This window comes from Peromyscus californicus, unplaced genomic scaffold (assembly GCF_007827085.1).
Source record: "Peromyscus californicus insignis strain IS unplaced genomic scaffold, ASM782708v3 Scaffold_6__1_contigs__length_162567912, whole genome shotgun sequence".
Classification (NCBI taxonomy): Eukaryota; Metazoa; Chordata; class Mammalia; order Rodentia; family Cricetidae; genus Peromyscus; species Peromyscus californicus.
Window position 1 is genome coordinate 96,677,555 of NW_026294584.1, and position 10,939 is coordinate 96,688,493.

Here is a 10,939-nt window from a genome sequence, read left to right on the forward strand (position 1 = left end):
GCCCTGCTTAAGTGAGAAAAGGATGATCATTAGCTCTGATTTATGTGAGGCTATGTCCTTCAAATTGAAACATTCCCTTATGGGGAGAGGAAGTGTTCACAAGAGCCAGGAAGCTCTTGAAACTCAGGAGATCCACAGCGCTTTTCCCAAGGTCATGCCAGCAGTAAACACATGATAGGACAATGTGCTCTTCTTTGGAGTTGTCTGAAAGCTGGGCAGCTTTTGTGAGTCATCATCATCCATGCTGGGTGGGCCATTCAGTGACGTAGCTGCCTTTGAATGGCTCATGTTATGTAAGTCGCTCCTCACCCATCCTCAGCAATCTGAATACACTTATTGGTTCATGTGGTGATATGTTGTGTACCTTAAAAAACTTGCCTGAGGATCAGAGGACAAAGCCAGCCACTAGATTAGACATAGAGGTCAGGCAGTGGTGACCCACATCTTTAATCCTATCATTTGGGAGGCAGAGATCTTTCTGGATCTCTGTGAGTTCAAAGCCACACTGGGCTACAAGAGATTGATCCATTATAGGAGAGAAACAGCCAGGCAGTGGTGGCATACATCTATCTTTAATCCCAGCACCTGAGATCTCATGCCTTTGTTTGGGAAGCACACACACCTTTAATCCTAGGAAGTAATATGGTAGGGCAGAGAAAGGTGCATAAGGCGTGAGGAAACAGGAACTCACTCTCTTGAGGCTGAGGATTTTGTAGAGGTAAGAAGTGGTAGCTGGCTGTTCTTCTCTGATCTTTCAACTTTCACCCTGATATCTGGCTCTGAGTTTTTATTAAAAGACCATCTAAGATTCGAACAACAGGTTCATTACACTGCACTTGGGTAGACCTGTTTCTCTGGTCTCTTCTTGGTGCCCTATGTGGGGTGAAAAGACATTTGTTCACATCTCACATGGCAAAGTCACAAAACACTAACACACCCAAAGTGAACCTTAGGATCCCACAATTAATGGCATCTCCCAGATGCCACAGAAGAACTTTATAAAACACCAGGGATAAGAATGAATTGAGTTTATTTATTTGCTGGGACTTATTTAGGGATCAAGACGTAATGTCTTTCATTACTTCTAAGATGTTTGTCCTCCATAATGAGACCAATGAAACCACAGAGCAGCTGGCCCTGTTGTCATGAACAACAGGTGTGAACACCAGAGTCCCTCTCTTGCACATATAGTTGAAACCGTATCACCACCCACTCCTGTTGTTCATCTTTCTCTAAAATCCCAGCACATTAATTCAGTGGGAAGGGCCTGAGGTGTTAGAGATTCCATATTACATTCTGGATAGGAATTCACAAACAAAACTCCATGCTCTGAAGTACATTGCTCCTTCCCATCCAGAAAGGCCAAAGAAGCAGACAGTCTCGTTGGTTATACATACACAAACACAGACCAGTATATGTAGTTTTCACTGTACCTTTATCATGCATAAATTGTAGTTACCATGCACTAATGTAACACTAAGATACCCTCACTATTTAAAAGCAATATTACAGGAATCTTTTTACAATTATACATCTTTCTTCTGAGAGTAGACAGGCTTGATATACAACATCCAATTGCTAAGAATTTAAAAGGAGACACACGTGTTTTCCAGAAAAATTTTGCCAATTATCTTCCTGCCAACAATACAAGACAACTACTAGAACCAGGAGTTATTCATTTTAATTTTTGACCCTTGAAGAAAGGAATAATGACTGACTTTTTCTACAATTTCTGTTCTAATTATTGTTCATTAGTATGAAATTCAATATAAATTTTGGATGCCATCAGTCTTTTTATTTTTGTTATTGGTGTGTCTGTGTCAATGTGCATGTATGTGTGTGTGAGAGAGAAATACACACCTGTGTGAGTGTGAGCACTCTCATCACAGAGAGCATATTGTATTCAGAGAACAATTTTTGGCAGTTGCTTCTCTCTTCCAAACATGGGGTCAAGGGATCGAACTCAAATCATCAGGCTTGCACAACACTTTGACTCCTAAGCTGTCTTGACACCCTGCTTTATTCTTGTGCTTGCTCCTCAGCTGACCTGCTCACATACTTTGCTTGCTCTTTTATTTATTCATGGTGACAACTTTGCGTATCCTAATGATATTAAGTATGACTTTGCAAACTACTCACTAAACTTATAATTTCAATCAAAAGCTTGATAGAGATGTCTATGGAAGTTAAGAGCCTAACTGTAAAATTAATCTGGAAGAATAAATACATAGTTAGAGCCTAAATATTTCCATAAAACAGAATGCTCTACCCTACTAAATATATATTATGACAAGAGTCTTTTAAATCAGAACACTATCCGCAAGGAGACAAGTGTCTTCCTTCTTCTACAAGTGTAACGACAAACACATCAATACCAGTGAGAACTGCAGTGGAAAATGGAAATCCAAACTATAAACAACAACGAAGGACAGGACAGATTTCAAATAGACTTGTAGCTTCAAGATCATTTTAGATTTACAAAAAAATGTTTCATACACACACACACACGCACACGTGTGTGTGCGTGTGTGTGCGTGTGTGTGTGTGTGTGTGTGTGTGTATATATATATATATATATATATATATATAGAGAGAGAGAGAGAGAGAGAGAGAGAGAGAGAGAGAGGGAAGCAAAGAGAGAAGACAGACATAGAGAGGGAAGCCTGTCAAACCTTCATCCAGTTTTCTTTATTATTAATGTTGTACGTTATGGTACAAGCAAATTAATGAAATGTTGGTATATCACTAACTAATGAGGAGATTTTATTTGGATTTTTATCAGTTTTTCCACGGCTGCCCCTGTGTTTTGTATGATGGGAAATCTTAAGATGTTGAAATGCTTTACTCAGACACTATAAACACTGAGATTTGGGTATATAATCCTTTTTCTATCTGGAAACTTATTTATGTGTAGTGACAAGCCCATAAAAGTCATCAACCAGGAAAACGTGCGTATGAACACCTCTCGCCCCATGTCCTACTCCTTCCTCTATTTAAACCCAAAGTTCATGTTAGTATCTCAGTGATGGAGTCAAACACCACACACACACACACACACACACACACACATACACACACACACACACACATACACACACACCATACATACATACATACATACATATTCATATATCTGTTCCTTTTTCCGGTGTAACTTTGTCTTCTTTCTGCTTTTTGTAATTATTTATGCATTTTATTGGCATATCAGAACAGGTGGTGAATCTACCCTGCTGCCAGGGTTCCAGACTTTTAGGCTAAACACATCCTTTATCACTGCTCTATAAATGAAATTATATGTCCATTCCTTCCTTGTATTGAAAAGTAACATAGTAGATATTGTGATTAAAAGTATGTTTCCTAATGTGTAATATTGGTGGCCAAAACATGATCATAATTTCTGGAGCACATTCTTAGCAACAGTGAGTTTGAGTAGTTCCTGTGGACAGTAGGCAAACAGATTTATGTAGCTAGGGAGAAAGTGACAGAATGCTAGTTCATGGAGACCTATAGAAAATTAGATTGCTGATTTTTACCAAAGAACAGGATGGTAATGGAAGTAAACGAAGCTGAGAGATAAGAAGGAAGAAGGTTGCTCACATGTGTCAGGGTGTGGACAGTGTTTCAGACACAAAGCCTGTGCTTATGTGGCTAACATAGACAAAACAAGGTATGATGAAGTGGGAAGTTCCTTCCCACTTGAAACCTGTCATGGTTTGAATATGAGTCATCCTTGCAGGCTCATGTGTTGAGGGTTTAGAACACATTGTGCAATGCTATTTTGGGGGATTGTGGAAACTTCAATAGGTAGGGCCTCTAGGAACTAGGTTCCTGGAAGACTGTACTTTAAAAAAAACAACAACAACAATTTAAATGTTTTTACTATTTATATGTATGTGTGTTTGCTTGTGTGTATGTGCTTATGAGTGCAGTGCCCACAGAGGCCAGAAGAGGGCATCAGATCCTTCAAGGCTAGACTTACAGGCAATGCTGTCCAGTTCAACATGGGTGGTAGAAACTGCACTTGGGTCCTCTGGAAGATCAGCAAATGCTCCTAACTGCTTCACCATCTCTCCATCCCTGAGAGACCTTTTGAAGTGCGTATCTCATCCCTGGCCCCTTCCTCTATTCTTCTGTCTGCCCACATGAGGTGAGACACGCTCTACCAAGTGCTCTCACCATCAAGTTCACCTCACCACAGGCCCACAACAATGGCAATAACTGACAGCGGACTGAAATTTCTAATCTCTAAAAGCATGAGCAGAAACAAATCTCACCCCCTTTAAAACTATTTTCTCCAGTATTTTTCACAGTGATGTCAAGTCTGACATAATATTGTTGTGTAATAGGTTTCTCTGAAATTGAAACATTCCATCCTGCAGGGAAGCTCCTTAAACAGCAAGGTAAACAACTCAGAATCACTTCAGGAAGTCCCTAAAACTGATCAGGTTCACCAGGTCCCTCCCTCCAAAGGCAAACAATAAAAGCTGAGAGTCACTTTCAGACAAGCCAAGCTGCAAAGAAGACTCTGAGACCAGACTAGCTGCCTGAAAGGAGCAGAAACTAGCTGAGCTGCCTAGGAGAGGCTTGGACCAACAGAGGCACTTGGATAGGAACTCTCCAACCTGTTGAGCTGCCTGCAGGCTGCTCAGTGTGGTCCAGGTTTCCAGTTTTTGTGAGCTATTAGCCATGTTGAGGTGGGCCTTGGTAATGAAGCCATCTTTGAGTCATTTCTACTTCTGTAGGTAACTCCTCACTCATATGCCTATTAGTAATAATAAAATTCATTAGTTCACCGAATTGGATTTTGGTGATATCTGCACTTTGGTCTGTTGTGGTCTCCCTATGTGGGGTGAATAGACTTGTGTGTAGTGTGTCCACAGAAAAAGACCTGTCACACAGAAAAGATCTAAGAGTTAACAGGAAACAGAGAGATGAGTGAACCTGAAAAGGCCAGTGTTGGGTTTTGTTACTTTGGCTTCTGTTTTATTTCACTATGATTTTACTGAATATATGATAAGCTAAAATATCATATTCCTGATGTGTAGAGCAGGAATAAAAACAATATTATAAGCGACTGTGAAGAAAATATTGATTAACCCTAAGACACTTTATTTTTCCCAGGGAAAAATAAGGGAAGGTATTTTCCCTCTTTCTTTTTCTCTGAGAATTTTCTTTAGAATTCTTGCAGTGGAAAGGTCCTTTCTCCCCTTTTTGAAGTGTATATAAATCCTTCTGAAAACTAGATAGCTCTTTTGTCAAGTTTATGTCCCGGGCACATCTTTCTCAAGGACCTGGAAGCCATCCTTTTGCAATGTAATCATCAAGGGAGATAGAAGCCCCGTTTCCACAGACAGCTACAAGTTTAACTGTTAGGCATCTTGCTCAAGTTTTAAAACTGTCTTCTTGTGAAGCTGTATTTGTTTTCCCTTTGGATACAACCAGCACAGATGAACACCTCAATTTGCCCAATGGATCTGGTTGAATTTGATATGACAAATGGTACCTTTAGATCTTATTTCTTGAAGGCTAGCTATTGTTCAGCTTGAATATATGTATGCAATGGGTTGCATCTGTTTGCCTACACAAAATGTTAAAATGTCTCTCTGACTTTGCAGTCTCTTAGTCGATTGCCTGTGGCATGCATCACCTCGGGTTTAATGCTTATTCAGCAGGAAAACTGTTTCCTTCGTCTCTTCTACCTTTACAGAGAGTATTTCTGGGCTGGGAAAAGCTTTTGTTTCTAATTTTCTTTCTCCAACACAACCAATATAAAGTGGTTGCTATATAGCAGGCATCTGATGTATTTAGCATAAGGTGTGATTGTGACTCACATTATTGATAGGAAATTTAAATCTGTAGGAAACATGAAATGACCCAGTAATACAAGACAAAAGAACATGCAAACAGAAGTCAAAAATCAGCAGCAAATAGACAGGGAAGGAGTCACAGTTTTTCTAGTGATGAGAGGTGCAAACTAGAGGCTAGGGAGAAAGTATAGAGACCTGAGCAGGGAAGGTTCTCTAGGGAAGAAGGGTTAGTTACCCTTCTCTTTGCCGTAACAAATCCCCAACAAGGCCGCTTAAGGACAGTGTATTAGTGACATGTCTGATGCCATGATAAAAACACCACAACCAGGAGCAACTTATACGAAGAATGAAGTTTTAGTTTATGGATGCAGGTGGGGAGTCCCTAATGGTATTGGAGGCAGAACAAGAGATGACTGGAGCCGGGAGCTGAAAGAGCACATCTTCAACCACAAACTCAAAGCAGAGGGAACAAACTGGAAGTGAGGCAAGGCTGTAAGTTCTCAACCCTGGCCAGTGATGTTCTTCCTCCTACCAGGCTGTATCACCTAAAGGCACCACAACTTCCCCTAAGAACACCACCAACCAGAGACCAAGTGTTGAAATGCACAAGCCTATGGGGGCATTTTTGTATTCAAACTACCACAGGAGAGTTTGCATCATCTTGCGGTTCCAAAGCTACTAGTCAGTCAAAACAGGGAAGTCAGAGCAGCCACAAAGTGAGCTAACTAGTTACATTGTATCCCCAGTGTAATAGGGTTACTATTGCTTAATGAAACACCATGACTAAAAGCCAATTGGGGAATGTGGTGGTTTAAAAGAAGATGGCCCCCAAAGGGAGCGCCACTATTAGGTATGGCCTTGTTGGAGAAGTGTGTCACTGTGGGGGCAGGTTTTCAAGTCTTTTTCTCAAGTTTCATTCAGTATGACAGTCAACTTCGGGTTGCCTGACTATCAGGATATAAGGACTTTCAGCTCCAGCACATCTGCCTACCTGCTGCCATGCTTCCGCCATGAGGATAATGGATTGAACCTCTGAAACTGTAAGTTCTTAATTAAATGTCTAAACATTTAAATGTTTTCTTTGTAAGAGTTGCTGTGGTCATGGTATCTCTTCACAACAATAGTAAGAACAGACAGAAATTGGTACCAAGGACTGAGGTATTGCTGTGATAGGCCTGACCATGATTTTATTCGGAGGAATATGGACTTTGGTACTTTGGGTTTAGAAAGCAGTGGAATGCTTTAAGAACTGCTGAATGGGCCATACTAGTAGGAGCATGGAAGACAGTGGTGCTAAGACTAGAGGTCTCACTCAAGAGGTTTCAGGGGAGAATTTTAGTATGTTGTGATCTTTGGGTGAAGAATGTGGCTGCTTTTGCCCTTGTCTGAAGAGTCTGCCTGAGGCTAAAGTGAAGAGTTTTGGATTAATTCAGTTGGCAGAGAAAAATCTCAAAACAGCCTAGTATAGATTCTGTTGTGTGGTTACTAAGTTTTAACTCTAATGAAGATATATAATGAAAAGGAGCAAACTGAGCAAGGAAAAATATTTGAGAAGAAAAAGAGCACCAGAAAGTGGAATGGAGCTAAATTCTTTGTTCAAGGAGATAAACAGATTAAGAAATGGAATAAAGGGAGTGGTGACCTCAGGGCAAGATCCCACCTAGCTAAGTTTCCAACTTGTGAAAAGGAACTAAAGAAAAGTTTAGAGCCAGGTGTGGTGTGACACACCTTTAAGCACTGGGGAGAAAGAGGCTGGTGGATCTCTGGGATTGAGGCCACCTCTAAAAAGCAAGTTCAAGGACAGCCAAGCTTTGGCAGTGAAGAAAAACATAAAGCTGGTAAAGCTATAATTAAATAAGGGGGCCATGTTCCAGCTCCAGTAAGCAACAGAACTTGGCAGCTTCAGCCCCATGGTTCTAGATTTAGAGTTAAGGATAGAAGAAATGGGTTCCATAACCCATTTGCCCCCATGCCTAAAGAAAGCTGCTGAGGGCAGGCATGTGTCAGGGGTGTCCCTGAATGGAGGCCTAGTAGAGAGGCCTTTGCACGAAGCTGTGAAGCTGAAGCCTAGATTGCCTTGGAGAACCCAAGATGTTAGAGATGCCAGAGTCATGAGATACCTACTGAGGAAAGCTGCTAACAGGGAGTAGAACCAGTGAACAAATCTGAACCAAATTGGAGACCTGAAGAGCGTTTTGACACCAGATGTGGAGATGAAGAGTTTGGAGTTTGCTCAGCTGGTTTTTGGTCTTGCTCTGGTCCAGTATTTCCTTACTATGCTCCCTTCCTTGTGTTATGGAATGGTAATGTGTAGTAGGACAGGCCCATAGGGTCGAGGAAATTGGCTCAAACCAGTCGCCAAGGCATGTACATAATGTACTTCTTCATAAGCCAACCTAGAGTCTGCCTGAGGACCTAGCAACAGGTGCCATCAGAGTTTCTGATTATGCCCAACCAATGAGGGATGACCACACAATGTCACCAGATTGGGACACAGCCTGGGTGCTGGGAGGAGGGCATATAATGCTTTCCCCATTATTGAATAAACAAGTCTGCTGTTTGCCCTTCATCTGACTTTTGGTGTCTGTGTCATTGACGCTGCACCTTCTCACCCCCTATCCTGAGGGGGCCATTAGGACCCAGCAACAGTGATGTATATCCTGTGACATTATATGTTGGAGTATGTGATCTGATTTTTTATTTTGATTTTTACAGGTGATTACAGTTAAGAGATTGTCATGCATCTCAGAAGAGACTTTGGACTTTGGACTTTGAAGTAAGTTTGGGGCTATTATAGACTATGGAGACTTTTGAAGTTGGACTGAATGCATTTTTGCATTATGATACAGCTATAAGCCTTTGGGGGCCAGGGAGTGGAATGTGGTGGTTTGAAAGAAAATGGCCCCCAAAGGGAGTGGCACTATACGGAGGTATGGCCTTGTTGGAGTAGGGGTGAACTTATTGGAGGAAGTACATCACTGTACGGGTGGGCCTTCAGGTCTTTTTCTCAAGCCTCATTTAGTGTGACTGTCAGTCAACTTTCTGTTGCCTGCCTATCAAGATGAAAGGACTCTTAGCTCCAGCACCATGTCTGCCTGCCTTTTGCCGTGCTTCTACCATGATGATAATGAACTGAACCTCTGAAACTGTAAGTAAGCCATCCCAATTAAATGTTTTCTTTTTAAGACTTCCTGTGGTCATGGTATCTCTTCACAGCAATAGTAACCCTAACTAAGACAGGGAGAAAAGTGTTTATTTTACTTATAGTTTAATATCACTGCTCATCACTGAAAGAAGTCAAGAAAGGAACTCCAACAAGGCAGGAACCTGGAGGCAGGAGTTGATGCAGGCAGGAAGCAAGAAAAGTGCTGCTTATTGACTTGCTCCTCATGACTTGCTCAACCTACTTTCTTTCTTTTTTTTTTCTTTTTTTGGGTTTTTTTTTTTTTTTTTTTTTTTGGTTTTTTTGAGACAGAGTTTCTCTGTATAGTTTTGGTGCCTGTCCTAGATTTTGCTCTATAGACCAGACTGGCCTCAAACTCACAGAGATTCGCTTGGCTCTGCCTCCAAGTGCTGAGATTAAAGGTGTGCGCCACCACCAGCCTACTTTCTTATAGAACCAGAACCATCAGTCCAGGGGATGGCTCCATCCACAGTTTACTGGGCTCTCCCACATCAATCCCTACAAAAATATTCTACAAGCTTGCCTATAACCCAATCTTATGAAAGCACTTTTTCAGTTAAGGTTTCCTCCTCTTAGATATCTATGGCTTCCTTCAAGTTGACATAAAACTAGCCAGAATACAGTCAGGACGCAGAGGGAAATGATTGCTGATGTGTTCAATTTGCTTTCTCCTTTGATTCAATGTAGAATCATAATCTATGGGACAGTGCCTTCCATAGTGGGTCTTCTTACCCCAGTTAACTAAATCTAGATAATTCATCACAGGCATGCTCAGAGGTGTGATTCATGATTCTAGATCATATCAAGTTGATAATATTTACAAACAACAGTGAAGCACAGAGGACAAATAGCCAGATGGGTGGGTACATTTTCTGTTGAGCTTTAGCACAGAAAGGAAAAGACACAGTGTACTGTTGGGGAACAACCATAAAATCAAGAGTGTCGTTGGTGCCTATTTCAAAATCTAGAAGGAGCATCCCACAGTACTTTCCTATCCTACCCAGGGTGTAATCTCACAACCAGTTGGTCACCTAACTAGCTGAAGAATTAGTGTTTTCAACCCACTTTCAACTTCCAGGTGGTGGACACTAAGTTATTAATCATGAGATTTACCACAACATGAAATTTACTGCAACAGAAGCTAGGGAGAAACCTCCCCATTAAACTCCTGGAAGAGGCAGCACTCATACAGGGACTTTTGGTCAATGAAATCTGAGGAGCTCAGACATCGTTTTCTTTCTGTTGATGTAATAAATACCATTAGATAAATAACATGATATTGGTGAGAAAGGGCTTATTTGGATTATACTTCCAGGTCATAATCCATAACTGAGGGAAGTCAGGACAGGAAATCATGGCCGGAGCATGAAGCACAAACCAGGAAGGTTTGTCACTTTCTGAATATTTTACTTACTAACTCGTGCTCAGCTGGCTTTCTTACACAGTACAGGACCACCTACCTAGGGAATGGTGCCACCCATTATGCACTGGGTCTCCCCCACATCGATTACCAATCAAGATAATGCCACCAAGGGCATCCATGAATATCAATTATTATACACAAAACAATTCGATTGCTGCAAAAAATGTATTTTTTTAATTAAAAAAAGTTTATGTGTGTTTTGTATGCACGATTTGGGTGAGTGTGGGGGATGAGGTTAAAGGTCAACATCAGGTATCTTTGTCTATTGCTCTTCATCTTATTTTTTGAGGCAGAATCTCTTCCTGAATCTAGAGCTGCCTAACTGGCTAGTGAACTCCAGGGATCCCCTTGTCTCCAACACACTGGCACTGAGATTACAAGTATGCATCACCATGTCTGCCTTTCATGTTGGTGCTGGAGATCTGAACTCAGGTCCTCATAGTTGCACAGCAAACACTTATCCTATTGAGCTATCTCCCCAACCCAACATGTAATATGTTTAGGTTGCGCTTTTTATAAACTTGA